This window comes from Hypanus sabinus, chromosome 4 (genome assembly GCF_030144855.1).
Source record: "Hypanus sabinus isolate sHypSab1 chromosome 4, sHypSab1.hap1, whole genome shotgun sequence".
NCBI classification, from domain to species: domain Eukaryota; kingdom Metazoa; phylum Chordata; class Chondrichthyes; order Myliobatiformes; family Dasyatidae; genus Hypanus; species Hypanus sabinus.
The window spans coordinates 166934345-166961397 of NC_082709.1; the positions used below are offsets into that span (position 1 = coordinate 166934345).

The following is a 27053-nucleotide window of genomic DNA, read 5'->3' on the forward strand; positions in this document are numbered from 1 at the left end:
AAGAATGTAAAAGGAATCTTAAGAAAGAGATTAGAAAAACTAAAAGAAGATACGAGGTTGGTTTGGCAAATAAGGTGAAAGTAAATCCGAAAGGTTTCTACAGTTATATTAAAAGCAAGAGGATAGTGAGGGATAAAATTGGCCCCTTAGAGAATCAGAGTGGTCAGCTATGTGTGGAACCGAAGGAGATGGGAGAGATTTTAAATGATTTCTTCTCTTCGGTATTCACTAAGGAGAAGGATATTGAATTGTCTAAGGTATGGGAAACAAGTAAGGAAGTTATGGAACCTATGACAATTAAAGAGGTGGAGGTACTGGTGCTTTTAAGAAATTTAAAAGTGGATAAATCTCCAGGTCCTGACAGGATATTCCCCAGGACCTTGAGGGAAGTTTGTGTAGAAATAGCAGGAGCTCTGATGGAGATCTTTAATATGTCATTAGAAACGGGGATTGTGCCGGAGGATTGGCGTATTGCTCATGTGGTTCCATTGTTTAAAAAGGGTTCTAGAAGGAAGCCTAGCAATTATAGACCTGTCAGTTTGACATCAGTGGTGGGTAAATTAATGGAAAGTATTCTTAGAGATAGTATTTATAATTATCTGGATAGACGGGATCTGATTAGGAGTAGCCAGCATGGATTTGTGCGTGGAAGGTCATGTTTGACAAACCTTATTGAATTTTTTGAAGAAGTTACGAGGAATGTTGACGAGGGTAAGGCAGTGGATGTAGTCTATATGGACTTCAGCAAAGCCTTTGACAAAGTTCCACATGGAAGGTTAGTTAAGAAGGTTCAGTCGTTAGGTATTAATGCTGGAGTAATAAAATGGATTCAACAGTGGCTAGATGGGAGATCCCAGAGAGTAGTGGTGGATAATTGTTTATCGGGATGGAGGCCGGTGACTAGCGGGGTGCCTCAGGGATCTGTTTTGGGCCCAATGTTGTTTGTAATATACATAAATGATCTGGATGATGGGGTGGTAAATTGGATTAGTAAGTATGCCGATGATACTAAGGTAGGAGGTGTTGTGGATAATGAGGTGGATTTTCAAAGCTTGCAGGGAGATTTATGCCGGTTAGAAGAATGGGCTGAATGTTGGCAGATGGAGTTTAATGCTGAGAAGTGTGAGGTTCTACATTTTGGCAGGAATAATCCAAATAGAACATACAGAGTAAATGGTAGGGCATTGAGGAATGCAGAGGAACAGAGAGATCTAGGAATAACTGTGCATAGTTCCCTGAAAGTGGAGTCTCATGTAGATAGGGTGGTGAAGAGGGCTTTTGGAACGCTGGCCTTTATAAATCAAAGCATTGAGTACAGAAGTTGGGATGTAATGCTAAAGTTGTACAAGGCATTGGTAAGGCCAAATTTGGAATATTGTGTGCAGTTCTGGTCACCGAATTATAGGAAAGATATCAATAAATTAGAGAGAGTGCAGAGACGATTTACTAGGATGTTACCTGGGTTTCAGCAATTAAGTTACAGAGAAAGGTTGAACAAGTTAGTTCTCTATTCATTGGAGCGTAGAAGGTTGAGGGGGGATTTGATCGAGGTATTTAAAATTTTGAGAGGGATAGATAGAGTTGACGTGAACAGGCTGTTTCCATTGAGAGTAGGGGAGATTCAAACTAGAGGACATGATTTGAGAGTTAGGGGGCAGAAGTTTAAGGGAAACACGAGGGGGTATTTCTTTACTCAAAGAGTGATAGCTGTGTGGAATGAGCTTCCTGTAGAAGTAGTAGAGGCCAGTTCAGTTGTGTCATTTAAGGTAAAATTGGATAGGTATATGGACAGGAAAGGAGTGGAGGGTTATGGGCTGAGTGGGGGTAGGTGGGACTAGGTGAGATTAAGGGTTCGGCACGGACTAGGAGGGCCAAGATGGCCTGTTTCCGTGCTGTGATTGTTATTATATGGTTATAAATGGTTACATGTGCTGCTCTGTCCAAGAATTTTTTCAGTAGGCAGTATTTGCCTCCAATTCCATTATTCATCATCTGCAGAGTTTTTGTTTTATGAATAATCTTCACTGTAACATTGAATTGCTAAAATACACAGTTTTACTGTTGGGCGTGGCTAAAGTTGAAGTACTGATTGGTTGTTGAGACAATGGTGTTGATTTGAGTAAATTTTGCACCAGGCTTCATGTTGCTGGCAATAATTAATTTAATAGTTGTCCTGCTTTATCGTAAAATTTCCAACTGCCTGTTCAGCACCGGAAGCTCATCAATTAGGACATGTGGACAATCTGGAGGCTCCATTGCAGAGATGAGGCCTCAGGATTATTTTAAGAAGTGAAAGGAGGAAGCAGGAGACAAGGAGCAGCTGGAATTTATTCTTTGTAAGTTGATAAATCATTTGTGTTTTGCTTCCTGCAAAATAATAAATAATTTTTCTTTAAACACCAGTGGTTAGTTAGTTCTTTGCTACTTCTACTGTACTGAGCACCGGTGTCTTAAGGAATAAAGTCCACTTTTATATCACATTTACTAATTATGCCACAAGGCATCAGATTAAATACATTGATGAGGTGTCCACTGAATTTTTGGAAAACTGACTCCGCAAGTCATACTGGAGAGGTGGAAGATGGGTACTTTGGGACAGATTTTTATCTCGCCATTACAAAGTTCTCAGCTGAAAATTCCGTAATGAGATAAAAATTGATCTCCAAGTGTAAGTGTTACTGAAGGTCAATGTAATGCAAGATTCATGCTGACATTGCGTGACTAGTGCACACCAAACTCTATAGAGGGCCATACGCCTTTTTTTCACACCTCCACATCACAAGGCAAATTTCCCAATGTGGAAGCTATTGGTCACACTCATGCTAAGCCTTCAAGCTCAAATACACATCTGTTGTGTGGGCTTTGCCAAAGGATTAATTGATACAATACATACCTTTTGATACCAAAGGCAATATTTCAGTGGAAAACCGTTTATGTGAATGCAGCAGTGTCCAAAACTTAAAGTGTCCCTGTACTCAGTACCAAATTATTCTACTACAAAGAAATATTGTTGCATTTAAATTTTAATGCTCATTTAGACTAAAATAATGATTTCTGGATTCTTCCAGATGATTCTTAACACAAGTCTACCAATACAACATAAGGAATTACACTAAATAGCAATATTAAAATTGCTGCAATGCAACTTCTGTGTCTCCCTATAATAAGGCCTGATAGCCCATCGATCAACACTTTATTTGATCCCCCATTTGAGTTTGAGAGTTTTACAGGACATGCTTGAGCGAGTTAGATCTCTGCAGTAGTATAGTGTATGGATCTCAGAATCAGAATCAGGTTTATTATCATCGGCATGTGATGTGAAATTTGTTAACTTAGTAGCAGCCGTTCAATGCAATACATAATAATAATAATAATAGATAAATAAGTAAATCTTATTCAGTGTACTTTATACAGTCAGTATATGTATATTGAATAGATTAAAAATTGTACAAAAACAGAAATATTATATATTTTAAAAGTGAGGTAGTATCCAAGGGTTCAATGTCCATTTAGGAATCGGATGGCAGAGGGGAAGAAGCTGTTCCTGAATCGCTGAGTGTGTACCTTCAGGCTTCTGTGTCTCCTGCCTGATGGTAACTGTGAGAAAAAGGCATGCCCTGGGTGTTGGAGGTCCTTGATGATAATAGATGTTGCCCTTCTGAGACACCACTCCTTGAAGATGTCCTGGGTACTTTCTAACATCACCTTATAGAAAACATAAGTTAACACCAAATAAGGAGATGAAAATATTTATAAAGATACTTCCTGGATTGTGAAAAAAATTATAGTTATCATGATAAACTGGCTAAGTTGAGTTGTTTAGTACAGAGAAGAGATTTTAATTAAGACATACAAGACTGAAACTCCTAGACAAGGGAAGCAGAAAGATACCACCTAATTCTCTTAGAGGACTTAGAAACTAGTTGGCACACTGTAGATTAGCATCACTAATGTCATTGTGCAACACAGCACAGAATCAGATTTGAGGATGCTTGAAAAAAACATATTTCACTCAAATGGTGGGTAGTGGAGACGGTATATTAAAAACATTGCCTGAACACTTGAAGTCTTGTGACCAGAAGTGGGGCCCCTATTGGTCAGGGTTGACCATGGATGCTTTGTCCTAGATGAATAGATATGCAAGGCTAGGCAGTATGATATGGAGAGTAAGCTGTTGCCCATGTAGCAAGCTCCCCCTCTCCGAGCATCTGATGAACCCAAAGAAACAGGAGAGACCGATACAGTTTGGTACCGGCATCATCGGAGTTCAGTCAGCATTAAGCTCAACGTAGGACTGCCTTAGGGACTCCAGCTCCGTACTTTTCCCTCAGGGTTTACTCCTGAAGCCTTCTCCATGAGTGGGTACAACCTCAAGGCAGCATAGGCTTAAGATCAGAGTTTTTCTTCTCCAAGATGACTTGCTGACCATGGCTAATCAGCCCTATCTGCTTGAATGTGACCTGAAGGGCTATTGTAAAAGAGCTAGGAATTGTAATCAACCCAGAATCTATTGTTATCTGGTTTGTTACTATTTATTATTTGGAGTTTCATGAAAGCAGGTGTTGGAGAAAGCCCATCTTATAGTTTTACGCTCAACAGCAACGATGAAAGAATTTCCTCAATTAGTTTACCAGGTAGAGGTATTAGACAGCATAACTCTCAAGTTAAGTGCTTCAGTTCTGGTATTGAGTTAGTTGACCTGAACCAAGTCAGCAAATGTGGTGCTGAGCCAGATCCTAATGGTGAGGGTCTCTCAGCATGAGGAAGGGTCTTGGCTGGAAACGTTGGCTGTTCATCCCTCCTCATAGTAGCTATATGACCTGCTGAGTTCCTCCAGTATTTTATATATTGTTCAGGGTCTCCCAGCCACTTTGAGAGCAGCTGGGCAATTGAAAAACAAACCTGACATTGAACAGACTGCACAATCTGTTCATTCATTATTGTACTGTAGACATATTAAGAGGGACTTAAGGATGAAACCCATGTGGTCTCGGGGAGAATGTACAAACTCCTTAGAGACAGTGGCAGAATTGAACATGGGTCACTGGTGCTGTAATAACATTATGTTGTACTTGAAGAGTGAACAGTGTGAATTCTCTGCTTCCTTCACAGTATGATTCAAGCAACATCATGTTTCCATGCAGTACAGATTCACAGTAGTCCAATTATGTAGTATTTGCTTGTTCTAGGATTGAAGTAACCCCAGACTTGATGAAGCTGCACTACGCAGTCATCATTTATTTTCTCTGATCATATTTCAGAATTAAAAACCCCCACCTCTTGACTGTTCACTTGGCTTGAACTGGGAATTAGGAGATGCATTAATTAGCTGGCCTTCTCAGGGGAAAAGGAAACATGGCCTAGGCATGTAGTTTAACCTAATACTGCCCACTGGAAATGCTTTGCGGCTGACTTAACAAAATGCTACTTGTGTAGGCTCCCAGCTCCAGGAGTGAAACTAGGATAATGTTCAGGATTCCCCGTTCCGATCTTAAACGGTCCAGGATTAGATTCAAATAAGACAGGGTGGAAAATATGCAATATTTTCGCTGAATGCCTCCACTTTGGCTTAAAACAATAACATTCTCCTGAAATTACCTCAGATCTATACTCCATGAATATTCTGCAGTGTGGTTCTGATGAACCTCCTGTCAAATTCTGGAATTATTTTCAGTTAAAGTGCTGGTGAAATTTAGCTGCTGACGCTTTTGTTTATTTCATTGACTAGGCTGCCCACTTTAGATAGCTTTGAGCCTTTCTGTGGTTCTGAATAGGGGAATATTACTCATCGTAAGAGGACTCGCTGGGCTAAATGTTTGTTAAAAACTTGGTACCCTCTTTTCATTCATTGCTGGGTTTAATGAAACAAGATGGCTGGGAATAAAATATCTGAACACTAAACTACCAGAGCATCCTTTTAAGAAACTGCTGATTTTTCATCAAATTAGCTCATGCATACATGGAGCTACATAACTAGACTTTTAGAAGTTTGATGCCAGGTTTAGAGCTATTTTACTGTTATGTTCCTTCATGGATTTCTAGTGAAAGAAACATATAAAGTATTTTGTGTAAAGCAATTATGCACAAATAATACGCAAGAGCACATTAATATAATTAGCATACAATGTATAAAATGCCATTTTCATAGTTCCATGGATTGATATATACTGCATAAGCTTCCTATCTAAATTAATTTTTTCTGTCTTCTGTCAATGGGAGGGGTGCAAAGAGAGACTGTCTTATTATACAGTACGTATATTTATTCTGGATATTGGGGTGTATGGGGTGTCCAGGGAGGGGTGGCACCTCTAATGAAGGGGCCTGTCATGTCCATTCTGAGGCAGCTCAATCACCTTTAGACTGTACCCAGCTCTCACCTGTGACTCCCAAGTAGCTGTTTGCTTGAGACGGCAGCCACACACCGGGTACACCGCTTCAACAAGTGGGCTAAACCAGGGGAGGGTAGCCAGCGATCTCATACCTTGGTGGGATAGGGACATGCCCGACCTAGCATGCAAAGTCAGCAGACTGGATAAATGAGATCTACAGTGAGATCCATCGGACAGGAAGACGATGCTGCAATGCTCTGTGGAGAGCAAGGCACAGAAGATGTCATGGACATCCACTGCAACCAAGGAAGATCCCAGTTTGTGACATTTGTTCATACCACTAGACCAAGACTTCTGAGGTCGAGAGTGTGGAACTGCCCCAGTGCAATGGCTTTTCCACGTTAAAAACTCTTCCGCATAGGTTTCCTGTCATCATTGGATATGATTGACTACCACCATTCTATATATTAAAACCATTGAGCCATACAGCATGGAAACAGAGCCTTCAGCCAGTTAAATCTGCATTAAGTCACCCATTCACATTAATCTCACGAAGTTGATCTAAAACATTATATTTTTTCTGTTTCTTCCTCCAGAGATGCTACCCGTCATGCTGAGCATTTCCAGCATTTCCTGTTTCTATTTCAGATACTCAACGTCCACATTTTTTTTGTTTTTTTTTATCAGTCGCTTGAGTTGTTTAAAGTGCAGTACACAACTTTCTGTCCCACATGTTTACATTTTACAGAATGGCAGGGTTGAGAAGAATCAAAACAGAGTGATTACAGACTGGAGCATGTACTTTAGCTACATACTCAATGCAGTTACTGTAAACCAGCACGATTCACTTGGAATACACTGCTATTTAAATTCTTGCTATCATTTCTTTGGGTCAGTGTGGTGCTTTGTGATTTTATTTTGATAACCACATATCTTAATGTGTATAAAAGTCTATTGTTGTCTTACAATTACAGCAACCATTTCTGGTCTTCAATCAGATAGATCCCCGTAGCTTCCTATCAGTGTCATGCAAAACGTTCAGAAAGAACTCTCAAATTGATTGATGTGTTCTTGAGAGTCACATCTCATTCTATATTTAGAGTCCCTCCTTGCTCATCAAAAAACTTCTTCTGTAATGGAATTTGCCAGCATGTGAAGAAATTCTCTTGTCAATTGTGAGTTTCTCATTTATCTTTCATTAATTTTTCCACTTAAATGTAGATACACTAACCCATCTTGGCATATTTTCTAGTTCAGTGGCCTATTGGCTTCGCAAGAAGTCTTAAATAATTATTTTTGCATTTGTACCTTGATAGACTTCCAGTTTTCATGAGCACAGTCAGACTGCACTTTTAATTAGTCTATGTTTCAAAGCAATTGAGTTCTATCATTTTGATAGGAATTTATTCCTTGTAATAAAAGGCCTTTCACTTCAAGATGAAGTAATGCCTGATCTTGCATTTTGAGAATGATTGAAACTGCAACAGAGACCCTGCATGTGTTTACCATGTAAAAGTACTGGGAGCAAGTTTCTGTACTGTTTCTCCAAAGTCTGCTGTTACTTTTAGCAGAGGAACCAATGAAATGCCGGAGAAGCAACATAGAAGGTTTCTGTGTTATTTTATTTTGTACTGTTAGCTCATTTGATCAGACTCTTGCTTCTGAGTCAGAAGGTTTTAAGTTCAAATTCTTTTCTGGTAAATTGAACTTGTTACCTATTATGATGTTATTGTGCAGTTTTTGAAGGAAATTTCAGATGCATCATCAAGCCGAGGTCTTTCTACACTCCATAATACAAAATGTGATTCTGTCGTAGTCCCAAGTAATATTTATAACAAAACAGAAAGGTGAGCCCACTTCCGTCTTGAACAAGATCACAGCTGATCTTTTGCATCAGCGCCATTTTTCTGTCTTATCCCATGACCCTTTAATTCCTTGAATATGAAAATGTTTACAAAACTGCAGCTTTGAATGAAGCCAGTGACAGAGTACCCATAGTGACCTTATGACCATAAGACATAGGAGTAGAATTAGGCCATTTGGCCCATTGAGTCTGATCCATTATTCTGTCATGGCTGATTTATTATCCCTCTCAACCCTATTCTCCCGCTTTCTCAGTGTAACATTTGATGCTCTTATTAACCACGAACCTATCAATCTTCATTTTAAATATACCTAATGACTTGGCCTCCACAGTATCATGGAAATGAATTCCACAGATTTACCACCCTGTATCTAAAGAAATCCCTCTTCATCGCTGTTCTAAAGGGACGTCCTTGTATTCTGAAGCAGTGTTATCTAGTCCTAGACTTTTTCACGCCTCAATAGGGCACCAAGGTAGTGTAGCAGTTAGTGTAAACACTATTACAGCCCGTGGCAACGGAGTTCAAAGTTCAATTCCAGTGTCCTCTGTAAGCAAGGTTATATGTTCCAAAGATGTCCAGTTAGTATGTTAATTGGTCATTGTAAATTGTCCTGTGATTAGGCTAGGGTTAAATCTGTGGGCTGCTGCAGTGCTCTAGACCCTGTAGTCAGGGTTATATTGTTTGTATATCTATCCCAGCCAGCCTCTAAGAAATGTGTACATTTCAATAAGGTCACTTCTCATTTTACTTCATTCCAGAGAACCTGCTAATCTTGGCATCCCTGGAACCAATCCAATGAATTTCTGCAGTACTTCTTCTGTGGCAAGTATATCCCTTCTCTTGATAAGGAGGCCAAAATTATACACAACACTTGAGGTGCAGTCTGAACAAAACCCTGAACTCGAAAAGATAAAGGCCCAGCCTACATAATTTCTCCTCCTGTGAGAGATCAGTCATACACAATTCTTTGCCTGATTAACTGGTCATTAACTCAGTGCTATGTAAATATTGATTGTCACATTACAAATGATTAGAAGAACATCAAACAGCGCATCACAGGCCCTTCGGCCCACAATGTTGTGCTGACCTTTTAACTAAGATTCATCTAACCCTTCCCTCCTATGTACTGCTCATTATGTGTCCAGTGTTAGGAACAGCAATGAAGGTCCTCTGTCTCTGGTGGTGTTCAGGGCTTCCTTCATCATATCAATATGTTCCTTTTGGTTTTCACTACCGTCAGTCATGCAGGTCTGGGTGGGGACTCAGGAATACCGTTGCACTCAGATGTAGAAAGATTTTCATTGCTGTTTCTGTGACAAGTTTGTTTCACCAGTCAGGGTCGTTAGCTCTGAGCTAAACCCTCAAACCTGAAGTCTGTTCTCTGCACTTTGACCTATTTGGCATGGGTGACCCTACAAAGAGCCAAAGCATAAAACATTTGACTCCAGCCAACATAGCTCTCTGGGTCACTGAGGGCCACACACCTTGAAACCAGGACAGGCCTGAGGTCCTCTTGGAGGTTCCCTCCTACATAGCCCTTCATTTTTTTTAACATGCATGTGCATATCTAAAATCTGCCTCTACCACCATCGCTAGCAGAGTGTTTCACACACTCACCACTCTCTGTGTAAAATACCTACCTCTATACTTTCTTCTAATCATCTTATTGCACTATTAAAAAGATTTCTTGTAAAAGTTTTCCAATTTTCTTCTATCCAAGGTATGGTGGAAGCCTTGTGGAAAATTACTTGAACTACGAAGGTTCATTTGAGCTTCGCCACATCTGGATCAGGTAACCTGCAGGCTGAGTCATGGAAAGGTAAAAGAAGGAAAGGATCATGGCTCATCTTCCCACCAATCAAAAGACAGCGATGAAAGAAGAAAAAAGAATAATCAATTCAGGGAAACCATTGCAGTTTTTACATTTTTGTCATGACTTAAACACAAAGTAAGTATTGCAAATACTTAAATACTTGAGTTTTTCTCTGGCCAAACTGGAAACTCATTCATTGAAATTTCGAGAGGCTGTTCTGACCATTAACATTTTTATCATCAGTAAAAGCGAGCAAAAAAGAGTTCATCTGAGGGGAAACAAGGCCTTGAAATCACAGTATTCTTTGAAAGTGTGGGTCCACTCGTCTTGACTCTCTGAGGAAGTGAAACTGATGCGGAGCTTGCCTTCCTTTTGCATTGTCCTCACTGGAAACATTCAACAATCCTGTGGAGATGCATAACACCTCCATCTGAAATCTCTCTGATGCTTTAGAAGAAACTTACGTCTATCAAAATAGACCAACATCTGTGCCGAAATTCCAAGGAGAATTGCAGAAGAATTATCTCAGCATTTGTTGGTTCTTCTCATGATGAAATGGCAAGATGGGGAAATCTTGGAAAATGTCCTGTGTGATTAATAATTAGTCATCACCAGTGGTCTATCAATTGTAGTGCACTTTGTATTGGTGGTAATAATCACTGGGTTAACTGGCTCCAGCATTGTTTAGAGATCAAGTAAGTACATGGAGACAGGGTTGCAACACTTCCCCATTGAGGTCTCAGACATAACAATCTTCATACTTTCTTAAAGGTGCAGAATATATTAGCCAGACCATTCATGATTCTATGTGATAATTGGATATATCTAAGACAGGATAATGAGCTACTAAGTAACTATTTGAAAATTAAGCTGCAACAATATGGGAAAGGTTTGAGTCTAAAAGTTTTGAGGGGAGGTGAAGGGGATTAATGTAGAAACCTCTTGCTGATATACTGTTATGCTGCACTGGAAATTGATGTTAAAGAGTTTCAAATTCCATTCACGGTATATGCAATGACTTTAAGTCAGTAGCACAGAACCATGCTAACTGCTCCAGCTGATTTACTTCTGACATCTGTGCCGACATGAGCCACTCCCATCCTTTTTCAAAATCAGATTAAAACATACTCTGTATTTAACGAGTTTTACACCTGACACATCAATGCTCTTTGCATTCCAGGTAGAGATGTGTTTCACATTTTTATTACCCTTTGGAAAGACAAAATTCTCTCAAAATTGGGTATAGTTTCATGTTTACCTATTACATGTTTAAGACTTCTGATTTTGCCCAGTAGGAATGTCATTAGCAGGTTAAGCCAATGAAACTCATTTATCTTCTTTTTGCACTCAGTAAAATCACTTCTCACCTTCTCTTTTTGAGAGGAAAGCCCTCTTTTTCATGCTTGTTCCACAAGACTGTGAAAGGCCCCTCCAATTATTTTACAGAATGCAAAAGGATGTGCTTTTATTATCATTGATTTCCCACAATGCTTTAAGGCCAAAGAAGGCCTTTTCTGTTCAAAGTTCAAAATTCAGAGTATTATTAAAGTACACATACAGTACGTCACCATATACAAGCCTGAGACTCATTTTCTTGCAGGCATACTCAGTAAATCCAAGAAATGTAATAGAATCAGTGAAAGACTGAACTGACAGAATGGACAAACAACCAACTTTATGAATACAAAAGAAAATGAAATAATATAAATAAATAAATAAATAAATAAATGAGCAATAAATATCAAGAATGTGAGCTGAAGAGTCCTTGAAAGTTAGTCCATAGGTTGTGGGAACAGTTCGGTGATGCGGCGAGTGAAGTTATTTCCACTGGTTCAAGAACCTGATGGGTGAGAGGTAATAACTGTTTCTGAACCTGGTGGTGTGGGTCCTGAGGCTCCTGTATCTTCTTTTTGATAGCAGCAGTGAGAGGAAGCATGGGTTGGTTGCTGGGGTCCCTGATGATGCATGCTGCCTTCCTGTGACAACGCTCCATCTCAATGTGCTCAATGGTAGGGAGGGTTTTACCCATAAGACTCGGCCATATCCACTAATTTTTGTAGGATTTTCCATTCAACGGCCTTGGTGTTTACATATCAAGTCAATAGTCAATAATCATATCAAGACAACTAGTCAATATACTTTCCGCTGTTCATCTATAGAATTTTGTCAAAGCTTTAGATGACATGCTGAATCCATGCAAACTCCTAAGGAAATTGAGGCACTGCCATGCTGTCTTTGTAATTGCACTTACGTGTTGGGCCCTGGACAGATCATGATAACACTGAGGAATTTTAGTTGCTGACCCTCCCCAACTCTGATCATCTGATAAGCACTGGCTCATGGTCCTTCAGCTTTCCTACCCTGAAGTTAATAATCAGCTCCTAGTCCTTGCTGACATTGAGTGTGGGTTTGTTGCTGTGGCACCACTCTGCTAAATTTTCACTCTCTCTCCTATATACTGATTCATTGCCAGTTTTGATTCAGTCAACGTCAGCAAACTTAAATATGACATACAGTCTAAAGCAATTAGAGCATGGGGCTAAGCACACAGCCTTCCAGTGCACAAATGCTGATGGAGATTGTGGAGAAGATGGTGTTGGAGTGGGGTCTGCAAGTGAGGAAATCCAAGATCCATTTCTCAAAGAAGTATTGAGGCCAAGGCTTTGAAGCTTATTGATTAGTTTTGAGGGGATGATAGTATTGAACGCCAAACTGAAGTAGAAAAAAATCATCCTGATGTATATATTTTCACTGTCCAGATGTTCTAGGGTGAAGAACCAACGAAATAGCTTCTGTTGTTGACCTGAAGTGATGATCGTCAATTCAGAATGGGTCTAAGTCGTTTGTCAGGTAGGAGTTGATATGTTTCATCACCAACCTCTCAAAGCACTTCGTCACAGTGGATATAAGTGCTAGTGAATGATGGTCATTGAGGCACATTATCATTTTCTTCTTTGTGTGGATTAGAAATACATCTCCACCTCGCTGACAATCACCTCTGGTGCATCTCAGAGACGTGTGCTTAACCAATTAGTCTACTCTTGCTATGCTTATGACTGTGTGGCTAGGCACAGCACAAATGTTATCTAACAATTTGTTGACAAAATAAATCTTGTCAGCAGAATTTTAGACGAGGATGAGGTAGTGTACAGGAAAGAAATATATCAGCTGGTTGAGATTTGGTACGTCATCAAAGACACTCGCAAATTTCAACAGATCTACTGCGGAGAGCATTCTAATTGGCTGCATCTAGACATAGGGGGAGGGGGGAACTGATGTACAGGATTGAAATTAGCTGCAGGAAGTTGTAAATTCAGTCAACTCCCTTATGGGTACTAGCCTCTGCAATCTCCAGGATATCTTCAAGGAACAATGTCTCAAAAAGGCAGCATCTATCTTTAAGGACCCTGTCACTCAAGACCTGCCCTCTTCTGATTGCTACTATCAGGGAGGAGGTACAGAGGTCTGAAGGCATACACTCAATGGGTAACGGCTTCTTCTCCTCTGACATCTGATTTCTGAATGGGCATTACCCCATTACCTTTCTTTTCTTTTTTTTGCACTACTTATTTCATTTTTTTTACATACATGTACTTATTGTAATTTACAGTTTTTATTAATTATATATTGCATTATTCTGCTATTGCAAATTTCGTGACATATGCCAGTGATATTAAATCTGATTCTGAAAGACGTTCTTACGTTGGCGTCAGTGTCTGAAATCACAGGGTCACCAGGAGATGTGGGAATTTGTGAAGGTTCCTCCATGTTTTGACGGTCAAAGTGAGAATAGAAGGCAGTTGTTTTTCTTCTGTGTTCAATCATAGCTAGAGAACATACCACCAAGGTCGAACTTCATCACCATTGCAAACATCAATTCACGCATATTAACCATTTTGCCTGATTTAGCAAAATTGGCGGTATTGGTTTATTATTGTCATATTTACTGGTATGCAGTGACAGCTTGTCTTCCATATTGTTCATACAGATTAAATAGTGCATTGAAGTAGAACAACTTAAAACAATTATAATGAAGAATAAAGTGCAACCGTAACAGAGAAAGTGCTGTGTAGGTAATCAATAAAGTGCAAGATCATAATGAGGTAGATTGGGAAGTTAAGAGCCTAACTTATTGTACTAGGGAACCGTTTAATAGTGATAACAGCAGGATGAAAGTTGTCCTTGAGCCTGATGGCAAGAACCTGATAGGAGAGGGGAGAAAAGAGAAAGTAATTAATGCTCCCAGTTGGTAAGAATCAGCCGGCAGTGTAGTGGCATCAGCACTGGACTTCAAGGCGAATGGTCCTGAGTTCAAATCAATTTGCCTCCTTGCATGCTTTCCATTTGTGCTGGGTTGAGTGTGGAACTACAACTCAGCCTCGTAAAAATACAGTCAACTACTATGGAAACAGCAAAAATGCCACCTGATGCCCCTCAAGTTGCAAAAAGGAAAAACAATTGATAAGAATATTTTGTTTTATCTTGTTGCATGAAAGGCTGAGCATCCCTGTAACCCAGATGTGCTTACAGCTGTGATCCACGTTGTGAAATATGAAATCAGGCCATTCCCATTCCATATTATCTTTAGAACAATTTCAAGTTAGTGCATACAGTACATTTTTCAAATTTTTTAAATAACAATTTAAAATTTTGAGTGCTTATTGGTAATTCACTTTAAATTATCTCTCAATATGCCACGTACATGGTGGGAAGTGTAGCAAACATCTTGCACACAGTGAGTTCTCGCTAATCGGAATCAGATGAGTGACCATATTATTGGTGGTGTAATGTGTTTTTCCTCCGATTCCCATGGGACTTTTATCATTTACTAGCAGACAGGTCCTGGGTTTAACAACCCATCTAATAATGAGAAACATATTGCTCTGCTGGCATTAGTCTGGGTTACTTAACTTATTCTTGGACTGAGACCTGAGTCTTTGACCTTCTAATGTGAGACATGCTGCTAAACGGGGTCGGGGGGGGGGGGGTGGGGGGAGTTTAATCCTAGGTGTCTCCTTGCATTCTGGTGGGTATACAGTTAAAAGACTTAGATGTTCCTCTGGGTTTGCATTAGTCCTGATTTTAAACCCCTCTGTAGTGGTATCATTGAATTCCTTTGCAAGGATGACATCACATGGGTGTTCCAACATCCAAGTGATGGAACCTCACTTTGTTCCAGCTTGTGAGCCATCCAGAGGGAGCTCTAAATCAGTACCATTCTCTGACAGAACCTGTAGTGTTTCTTTTCTTAAGTTTGTCGTCATATTCAAACTATTTCAAATCCCAAGCAAAATACACAAAATGTCAGAGGAGCTCATCAGGTTAGACAACATCAATGGAATTGAATAAGCAGCTGACAGTTTGGGCCGATACCCTTCTTCAGGACTCAGCTACTCATTTGTAAATCTATAGGAATAAAGAACAACTTCTCATTGGGATATGTGTGCTCCAAGAGTGGAAGTGCAAGGAGAGCAAAGACTGTTAATGGTTATCTGATGAATACGTGCAGAGCGAGGTATATGGCATGAAAACAGACCTTTCAACCCATCGAGTCCACATCAGCCGTCAACCACCCAATTTATAATAATCCTGAATCAATCCCATTTATTTTTTCTTCTACTTCCTCAGGAGCCTGCAGAGATTTGGCATGCCATCAAAAACCTTGGCAAACGTCTGTAGATGAGTGGTGGAAAATGTGCCGACTGGTTGTATTATGGCCCTGGATTGGGAACACCAATGCCTATGAGCAGAAAATTCTACAAAAGGTAGTGGATTCAGCCCAGTACATTAAGGGTAAAACCCTTTCAACCACTGAGCACATTTACATGAAACATTGCTGTAGAAAAGCAGCATCAATCATCAAGGATCCTCTCCACTCAGGCCACGCCTTTTCTCGTGGTTGCCATCAGGTAGAAGGTACGGGAGCCTCAGGACTTGCACCACCAGGTTCAAGAACCGTTACTACCCCTCAACCATCAGGCTCTTGAACAAAAGGGGATACCACACTCATTCTATTTCTGGTGTTCACAAAACCAATGGTCTCATTTCAAGGACTCTTTATCTTGTGATTTCATGCTCAATATTTATTGCTATTTATTTATATTTGCATTTGCTCAGTTTGTTGTCCGTTGATGCTGTTTACAGTTACAGTTCTATAGATTTGCTAAGTATACCCTCAGGAAAAGAATCTCAGGGTTGTATGTGGTAACACGCATGTATTCTGATAATAAAGTCAGAATCAAAATCAGATTTATAATCACCAGCACGTGGCGTGAAATTTGTTAATTTTGCAACAGCAGTTCAATGAAATACATAATCTAGCAGAGATAAAAAAGTAAATAAAATTAAAAAAACAAATAAACAAGTAAATCAATTACATATATTGAATAGATTAAAAAATGTGCAAAAACAGAAATACTGTATATTGAAAAAGAAGTGAGGTTGTGTCTAAAGATTCAATGTCCACTTAGGAATCGATTGACAGAGGGGAAGAAGCTGTTCCTGAATCATTGAATGTGTGCCTTCAGGCTTCTGTACCTCCTATCTGATGATAACATTGAGAAAAGGGCATTCTCTGGGTGCTGGAGGTCTTTAATAATGGACGCTGCCTTTCTGAGACTTTGAACTTTGAACATTTTCTTCAATTAGATCACCTGAGAGTTAGGGCCAATTTACAATGAACATACCAACCCACACACCTTTGTGATACAGGAGGAAATCAGAGCACCCATTCACCAGGAGAATGTGCAAACTCTGCACAGAGAGCACCGGGAACCAGAATTGAACCTGGTCTTTGGTGCTGTGCTGCAGCAGCCCCACTACCTGAGACACTGTGCCAGCCTTAGAGATGGAGATGGTAACCTGGATTTCCTGAGTTCAATGATGTTGGCACTCGTGGTTGTTTGGGACTTGTAAGAGAATTTGACGTGTTTTCCAGTGTTTGTTACACTCTGGCAATTCAGGGAAATCTGCTCTCACGTTACTTGTGCAAAGGAACTCACTGATGGCATGCCAGAACCCGCCTTAGTTGGTTGATAGTGCTAGTAGAGGGATAAGTGTGAAAACATTTGGACATCAAATTGAATGAAATATACCTTGTCACCAGCAATTTTAAAGATACTGTTGGTTCTCTGGAAATCTGAATTTGATTCACAACACACTACCTTGTTCTCATTTCTCCAAAATGAACCACACTGCAGTAATTTTAAGCAATGCTGTAAGTTTGGTGCTTAAATTTGGGGGATATGGCAAGATATGGCAAGAAAATGTGCTTCATGTATGGAGAGCTATCACAATTTTGTTTCACTGTACTGTGTGACCTGAAGAATGGGTGTAGCTCAGAATCATGAAGAATGGACCTCACCAAACTACACTTCTGCTGCAGAAGGGCAATCAAGCTGATTGTACGATGGTTGCTCACCTCTCTTCAGACTGTTGTTTTTGTGAAGAGGGTATAGAGATGGCCAGTGTCATGGCTCACCCCGAGCAGCTATGTAACAGAGGACACACATGAAGATGGACATCAGCTGCTGCTGACAGGTCATCGATGACACCTTTGGCCCACCTGAAATTTGTTGGTCTGCCAGCACACCGAGATGTCGAGGGGGGAATGCTGCCAACTGGCACATTATAAGCAGCAGGAGTCCATGCTGAGAAACAGAGTGAAGATTGTTGAAGTCACCAGAAGGGCTCAGTGAGGAAGGATCACAATATAGGGTTCTTCCGCTACTGGAGAGGGAGGAGCTGAGGAAGCCCCTCAATGATTGTAGGAGTGTTCCACTCCAGTGGCCAAAATGAGTGGCAACAGTCCTATTGGGTTCAAGGAATGCAATGGAACATAATTCATTGACAATGAATGTAAGAATGATAAGGTGTTGTACGCTTTATTCTTGTGATTTTTGTTCTATTTTGAATAAAGTTTTCTTTGATATAAATACTTATAAACTTATGATTCCCTGCAGCTAACAAGACATCCAGGGATGCTAAGCAGGCTCTGTTCACCAGGACAACTTGTGACGGTTTCTTCCAAATGCTTTGTTTTCCTGCAACATCACAAAGATGTGCAGGTCAATAGGCTAATTGGTCACTGTAATCTGTCCCAAGTGTTGCTGAAGGATCTGCTTCTGTTCTGTATGAATCTATGTTCACAGGGATTTTGAACATGTTTTAAGGGTTTCTGATAGTCTAATTGAAAGCATATTGAATCATCAGTAAACTACCAAGAACAGTTCCACACAGTGGAAGCAACACACACAAATTGCTGGAGGAACTCAGCAGGCCAGGCAACATCTATGGAAAAGAGTACAGTCGACGCTTCAGGCCGAGACCCTTCGACTGGCAAAACAGGCATTTTTCCACGGGGTTGACGAACCCATTTAGACGAATGGAGTTGTTGTTGACACATCAGCACTCCCGCATACAAAGCTAAGAGTCAGATGTGAAATAAGCCTGTAGCTTTCCTCCGTACGCTCAAGGATTAGTACTTAGTTCAGTGAGCGAGTGGAGCAAAAAACACCAGTATCTCACCTTCAGCGTGTTTTGACTTCCACCTTTAGCCATGCTGCAAAATTAATGGCATTTTAAGGTATAGGTGGCTGATGGACAGCATTTCCCTTCAAATCTGACAGGTCGGTCAGCAAAATTCTGCCAATTGCTAACAGCTCCGGACATTAGAACATTGCTGCGTCAGATCAGGAGAAGCAGCTTCTATTTTCCTTGTCTAAAACCCTTATTAAAAAATCATCCTCCATTCTCCACTACTGATGAACTCGCATATTCTGCACAGCATCATAGCCACAGGCTGTTCTGTCTTTTTCACTGCTTTATTATATTTATTTCTCAGCAGCTTAATGATTCAAAGTGAGCTTTGATGATCAATATTGTGGCTGATTCCATTCATCTCCTGATTACATAAAGTGTGATTGCTGCATCTTTTTTCATAAATCTGCTCAGATTATCTGTCAGTGGCCTTATTTATTTTAAGTAATATGTCCATCTCTTGTTCTTCTCCAACTTATTGAGAAAGTGCTCTTATAAAACCTGTTTAGTTTTTTCAGGATTTGATTTAACTGCAATTTGCTTTTGGTGGCGCATGCAGCATAACTTTAAAGGGCTGATGGAATTGTCCCATTGGAAGCCAACATTGACTCAATGGGCCAAATGGTCTCCTCTAATGTGTATAATTTGCTAATTCAGTTCAATAAGTTTAAATTTGCAGGATTTAGAGGAGCAAATTTGTAGAGAGTTTGCAGACTGTTACAAGAAGCAGAAGGTTGTGATATTAGGTTATTTTAACTTTCCACATATTGTCTAGGACTTCCAAACTATAGAAAGTCTGGATTGGAAAGAGCTTGTCAAATGTGTTCATGAAAATTTCCTTAATCAGTTCATACAAGTCCCAACTAGAGAGAGGGTGTGATACTAGATATCCTATTAGGGAATGATACAAGGCAGGTGATTTAAATTTGTGAAGGGGTACACTTCGCATCAAGTGATCACAACATTGTTAGTTTCAGGGTAATTATGGAAAAGGATAGGTCTTGGTCCTTGGGTTAACATTTTAAATTGGAGAAAGGCAAATTTTGGTGCTATCAGAAAGGATCTGGCAAATATAAATTGGAACAGGCTGTGGTCTGGCGGATTTGTACTTGGTAATGGGGAGGCCTTCAAAACTGAAATTTTGAGAGTAGAGTTTGAATGCTCTTGTCAGAATAAAAGGGAAGGATAACAGGTTTAGGAAACCTTGGTTATTGAGAGATATTAAAGCCCTGGTTAAGAAAATGAAGGAGGTACAGGCGGATAGGAACAAAATGAGGTACTTGAGCAGTATAAGACATGCAAGGGCACACTTAAGAAGGAAATCAGCGGTGGTTAAAAGAAGACATGAAGTTGCACTAGCAAATAAGGTGAGGTAGAAAACTAAGGGCTTCTACAGACATTTTAAGAGCAAAAGTATAGCAAAGGACAAAAATAGTTCTCTGGAAGATCAGCATGGTACTCTAGTCGTGGAACCAAAAGTGCTGGGGGAGATTTTAAATTGGTTATTTGTGTCTGTATTTACTTGGAATACAGACTTAGGGTCTATAGATGTGGGACAATGCAGTAGTGAGGGCGTGCACCCTATACAGATTACAGGAGATGTTTGCTGTCTTGAGGCAAATTAGGGTGGATAAATCCCCAGGGCCTGACAAGGTGTTCCCTTGGACTTTGTGGGAAACTAGCTTAGAAACTACACAGATCCTAACAGAGATATATAAAACATCCATAGTCCCAGGACAGGTGTGAGAGGATTGGAGAATTGCTACTGTTCTGTGTTTTAAGAAATGCTGTAAGAATAAGCCATGAAATAATAGGCCAGAGAGCCTGCATCAGTAGTAGGAAAGTTATTGGATCATATTGTAAGGGACTGGATATATAAGTATTTGGAAAGATATGGACTGATTACCGATTATCAATATGGCTTTGTGTGTGGTAAGTTGTGTCTAACCAATTTTATAGAGTATTTTGAGGAAGTTACTAGAAAAGTTCATGAAGGCAAGGCAGTGGATGTTAGCTACAAGGATTTTAGCAAGGCCTTTGACAAGGCCCAATGTTGGAGTTTGGTCAAGAATGGTCTGTTGCTTAGCATTCAAAATGAGGTAGTTAGGCTCCAAGGGAGAAGCCAAAGAGTGATAAAGTAGATGGTTGCCTGGAGGCCTGTGACTAGTGGTGTGCTGCAGGGATTGGTGTTGGGTCCATTGTTGTTTGTCATCTATATTGACAATTTGGACGATAATATTTTAAACTGCTTCAGCAAATCTTTGGATGGTACCGAAATTGGGGTTGCAGTGGACAGTGAGGAAGACTAATAAAGTTTGGAAAAATAATCTGAATTTAATGCAGATAAGTGTGAGGGATGTTGCACTTTGGGAGGGCTGACCAGGGTTAGTCTCACACAGTAAGCAGTAGGGCACTGAGGAGTGGTGTAGAACAGTGGGATGTGGGAATACAAATCCGTAACTCCATGAAAGTGGTGTCACAGGTAGATAGGGTCGTAAAGAAAGGTTTTGGCACCTTGGCCTTCCTTCATAAAAGCATTGAGTACAGGAGTTCTGAAGTATTGTGTACAGTTTTGATCACCTACCTACAGGAAAGATGAAAATAAGATTGAAAGAGTGCAGAGAAAATTTGCAAGGATGTTTCCAGGACTTAACGACCTGCATTATAGGGAAATGATGAATAGAAAAGAACTTTATTCCCTAGAACATAGAAGATTGAAGGGGTATTTGATAAAAGTGTACAAAATTATGAGGGTTATAGATAAATAGGGCTTTTCCACTTTGATTGGGTGAGACTAGAACTAGAGGTCAATGGGTTAAGGGTGAAAGGTAAAATATTTAAGAGGAACATGAGGGGGAACTTTTTCACTCAGATGGTGGTGAGTCTGTGGAATGAGCTGCCGGTACAAGTGGTATATGCAGTTTAGATTTAACATTTAAGAGAAATTTGGATAGGCACATGAATTGGAGGTATGCAAGGCTATGGTCCAAGTGTAGGTCATGGGGCTAGGCAGATTAATAGTTCAGCTTGGACTAGAGAGGCTGAATGGCCTGTTTATGTGTCGTAACATTCTAAGGCTCAAAGTTGTGGAATCAGTTATTTGTTCACATCAAAAAATGTAAGAATTGAGTTTTACACCTAATATTGGTGTTGCCTTCATCAGTAATTTAAAATGGGAGCTGCTGGTAGTGTTTTCACAAGCAAAAAAAGGCCTCTTCCATCAGAGGAAAATCATTTACCCTGAACAGTTAAATTATACAGCAAGCTATAGAGCACCAGAAGAACTCAGTGGCACCTGTGCTGTTTTGGCTGGAGACCTAAATCACAGCAAATATAAAAACATTTGGACAACATATTGAACCTAATATACCCGGTGATACTCAGAATTTTATTAACCTTATTGTCCCTCTGACCTTGATGTAGAGTTTAGACCTGTGTTACGAACCCCGTAACTGGGTTTCTTACCAGCAAAGATAGAAGTGTCCGTTGGAGTCTGGTGATACTATTTTCAACTGTATTTATTTGTAAAAATACACAAAAATAATATCAATGCAAATATACAGATAATATACATCATCAATACTAAACCTAAAAGTGTGGGTATAATAATAATCAATAAGAAATAAGCTCTATCGTTGTCTAGGGGGATAATGAATTGTCAGATGGAAATATAAAGTTCAGTTCTGTTCATGTAGGCTGCGGTAGTTGTTGGTCGCAGTGTTTCAATTATTGGAAAGAGAGAGAGAAGTAACAGCTATTGACTTGCCAATTTTCCTTTACGATCTTGATTCGTCGATGCGTTGTTGCTGTGGTCATTCACATATGACCCCTCCGTCCTTCAGCTAGACCGTTCTTCCGTGGCGGACTCGTCACCCAGGCAAGGGCGGACACACACACACACACGTCCCCACCGGTCTCGTAGCGTCTCTCCTGGTGCGTCTGAGGGGTGTTCCCCAGACCTCACTTTTATCCCCACTCACGGGGTCTCAGGTGTCAATCAGGTTGAGATGATGCAACCCATCAAACCAGTCCACTCTGGTTGCCCCCTGAGGGGTTTCAATGAATAGAACAGTACCAAGTACACAAACCTTCTCCAAAAGACAATAGCAGTAATCAATGGTTCCATTCTCTTTTGTTAGCTGGAGACATTCCACCTTAGCTGTGCCTCTGTCTCATAAATTTGTATGAGGTGTTATCAATAACAACTGTCCTGGCAGCTTTCCTGTGATTCTCTCATCTCCCTTGATAACAGCATCAGAATAGTAACGATTCGCGATTCTCCAAGGGGGGGAGCATTGGCGGTTCTGTACCCTTCTGCCCATCAGAGTTGTTCATCATTCGTAACACCTGAATCAATGACTTAAACTTTTGCCTTTATAGATCCTGTTTGACCAATCAGGCAGCGTCTATGCAGCACAATAAACAGTCAACGTTTTGGGCTGATACCCCTCACATGAAGGATTGCAACTGTCAACTGTTTATTTATGACACATGTCAGTGATAATAAACCCGATTCTGATGCTGATTGCAAAATAGGAATAACATTCTGTAACTATGGAATCATTTAACTACCCAGCTTCCCGACATAGATTTGCAAGTACCTTCCTTGTAAGTATTCAACTTTCTTTAGACACTACAAGTAATCTACCCCGCTGAGCGTTTCAAACATTTTCTACCTTTAATTCAGGTTTCCAGTATTTGCAGTTTTTGATTGTTCTTTCTAAGAGCACTTGACACCACACAACAACCTTTCTTCTTTCATTCTGAAAACAGAGAACAAGATATAAGGAATGAATCATAAATTATCTAGGCCAGTGCACCGCCCGCTACCTGTGGATACATATCAGCCTCATGACGCCTAAATGGAATCGAATACTCTTTCTGGGCATCTAAGTATCAGCAAGAATACATAGAGGAATCCCATCCAATTATGAAAGCAAAGGACTCTTTCCTGCTGTGGCACATCTGGCGAAATTCCAGAGGTGAGATGCAAATAAAGGTTCTTGGCATCAGGGCAAAATTTGAATAAATATGATATCTGAGTGTTCCGGTAAAACTCGGCAATGTGATAAGCTATCATCTGGCTTATATCATTAGGAAAGTTAGGAATAAGCTAATATGCATATGTTTAGAATGACTTCAATGGGCCGAATGGTCTGATCCTGTCCCACACTCACCACTGTGTTATTTTGAATGGAGCACTTATTGCACTTTATAATTTTACTTTAGAATAGTAAATCAAAGTTGGAAAAAAAAGAAGAAAATTGAGTTTGAAGAGTTTGGCAGTAACTTGTGGTGAATAATTAATACAACGTACCAATAGAGCTTTTCCAAACCAAACTGGATTGTGATTAAAAAAAAACAATAAAGAAAGAAATGTTGACATTTCAAAACACGAAGGAGCAGAAATCTGCTTGTTGAATCAGGGTGGAAGAGTTAGAGAACATCTTGGCAGCTGATTGGACAAGGATCAAGGCTAACACTAATGGATTTGCCTCCTAATAGCAGGGTATATTTATTTTTATTACATTTGTGGTTAGCAATAAGAGAGAGAGTGATCAATGTGATTTCATTTCAATTCAGTGAACTGGACTTAGTCAATTACATCAGGCCAAATTTAGTTTTTATATCACACCTAATTTAAAAGTTAAAAGTACGACTGCCTGAACCGCAATAGGATCATGAAAACTGAATCAGGTACAGATATTAAACCCACAGTTAATACAACCTTGCTAAGGGCTCCGGGCATGTTTGGACACATCAATGTTCTTCATTGAATGATTTAGCAAATGGAATTTGCTGTCTAAATGCAATGCATCACTGTGCAGACGTACGTACATTCTGAAAACTCTTAATTACATCTCTCATATGTATCTTAAAGCACTTCATACCCAATATATTACTTGACTATAAGTATACACATCTGGAGAGACAGATCTGAAATGTCCAATTGGTCCATCAAATTTGCTTTAGACATGCAGGAGGAAAAGGTTGGAACTTCCTTTCCAACTGGCAATGGAACAGGAATGCAAACTTCCATCTCCTACTGAACAATTACGTTAGCCTCTATGTAGCCTGTGATATGCCTGTCTGCCCCTTTCTCTTCCAATGCCCCTGCTCTACTGACCAGATGAGTTGTACAACCTCATTTGGTTCTGATTTTATTCATTCAGTTCTGACTAGGAAATTTCCTGAAACTTTTTTTCCTGAGCCTGTGTCTTTGAAACTAAATAAAAAGGCAATCATCCTATTTCAGGGGACTGTGTGGTGTCATTTTCCACAGGTCTGTAGGGAGATAATCTGCTCCAGCTCACTGGTATCTCTGTCTACCTTTTTACCAGTTCTGTGTTGTCAGACCACTTAGTAATGGAGTCACAGAGTCTTACAGCGCAGAAACAGGCCTTTTGTCCCATCTGGTCCATGCCAATCTTTTATTCTGTCTAGTCCCATTGACTTGTACTTGGTCTACAGCCCTAGGTAGTCCTCCAATCCAGGTAGTTATCCAAATGTTGAAAACAAACCTTCATCCACCACTTCTGCTGGCAGCTTGTTCCAAACTCTCACCACCCTCTGAGTGAAAATGTCCCTGCTCATGTTCTGCTTAAACATTTCACCTTTCGCACTTAACCCATGACTTCTAGTCTCACCCAACCTCAATGGGAAAAGCCTGCTTGCATTTACCACTCATAATTTTGTATATCTCTATCAAATCTCCTATGAATCAGGGAATAAATCCTAATCTATTCAACCTTTCATTATAACTCAGGTCCTTAAGTTAAGGCAATGTCCTTGTAAATCTTTTCTGTACCTACAGTCCACTATGTCCCTTGTCTTGGTAAAATCCACAAACTCGCTGATCCAGTTTACCACATAATAATTCAGATTGATGATATAGATTATCATCCAGATCATTAGCTTACCAAATTAATCTCCCCACTGCCTGTAAACACCAAAGCTGTGCCTCTGTTTCTGTCTGCCTATTGGCTCTTATTTCTGGCTGAACTTTTATGAATGTGATCTGTGCTATTCACATGCAAATGAATATACCATGAAAACATTCAGATAAAATGTTGCCTGGAATATTGCGGATTGGTGAGAGCTGCCTGAGAACATGGGAATTGCCAGATGATTAGAGGTCTGCACCTAGATTATTTTATTTGTAAGTGAGATATTAAAATTGTTTCTTTGGATGTTCAAATTATTTATGTCCCTTTGTTGAGTAAATTAAGAGAAAGTACTACTGGGAATGCCATCAGTGAAAAGCCAGGATACTTAAGGTTACATAGAATTCCCAAAATGACTTCAGAAAATAATTGAAGAGCATTTCACTTCAAGTGTGAGGACCACTTAGAGGAACTCCTTTCAAAGCCACGATGCACTTTTGATGATTTTTAATTCATCAGACTCCCACAATTAGATTTTAGTAGGCACTGGGTACATAACCTAGATGTTTAGAACTTATATAAATGACATTATGAACTTGACAGTTCTGGAATGATGTAGCAGGCAGGGTGGTTGGGGACAATGGTGGTGACAGTGAAAAATCCAATGTTAAGTCAAGGTGCAAGTTACAATTACACAAATCTCTTAAGTAAGACTCCATAGTCATGTGGACACCACAGACTTGAAGAGTTGACTGGTCTTCGTGAGCAGTGGTCAATACATTGAAGCAAGGGCTGTGATTGAGAAGTGTGGTTTGGCCAGCCACAATATGCTGCGCCTCATATATGTCAGCAGATTAACATTGGAGACTGTTGTGGTCAGCTCGTGGCTTAGAGGGCTAGTGAGAAAAGGAATGATATCGAAATATAACAACTGTCATATAGGTCACTTATGAAATCTCTAAATCAGGCCTTTAGACAATGGTAGTTGTTCCCATACCAACCCATTATAAATATGAAGTGGGTAAGGGAGGACAAGATCCCAGTTTTACCCCAGACACATTTTACAGGTGTTCTGAAATCCGATAGCCGCGATGTCTGAAGTGGGTTATTGTACATAATTTTATTTTTGAATAAAGTATATTTTGTTTAATAAAAAAAAACTGGACTCACTACACCGTGGAAAGGGTCTTACCTTCTCTATGAAAATCTCACATAGTTTTGCACAGGGTAAACATAAAAGAGGCAGGAAGTGGAAGAACAGCACACAGGAAAGGAAAACAGACTAAAACATAATTAGTCGTATTTTTGACATTATTAGCAGATTAACATAATTGACTGTAAAGAATGAGCATCAATGTCAGTAGACTTGCTCAACATTATAATTAATGGAAATGAATCTTTTGAGACTTCACTGTGACTAAGATCTGAATCAGAACCAGCTTTAATATCACCGGCATATGTCATGAAATTTACTATTTTGCGGCAGCCATATATTGCAATACAAAATAAAAACTATAAATTATTGTAAACATATATATATATATAAAATTAAGTAGTGCAAAAATAGACCATAAAAATACTGAAATAGAGTTCATGGGTTTATTGTCCATTCAGAAATCTGATA

At 39.8% G+C, this 27053-nt stretch overlaps 1 long non-coding RNA gene across 1 annotated transcript; it reads left to right on the plus strand.

The window, feature by feature from the left end:
• Positions 1–9972: 9972 nt before the first annotated feature.
• On the plus strand, positions 9973–15736 carry LOC132392396 (uncharacterized). Its single transcript, XR_009511518.1, has 3 exons — positions 9973–10702; positions 12767–12857; positions 15636–15736. It is a non-coding gene; the product is annotated as an uncharacterized LOC132392396 (long non-coding RNA).
• The last annotated feature ends 11317 nt before the right edge of the window (positions 15737–27053 follow it).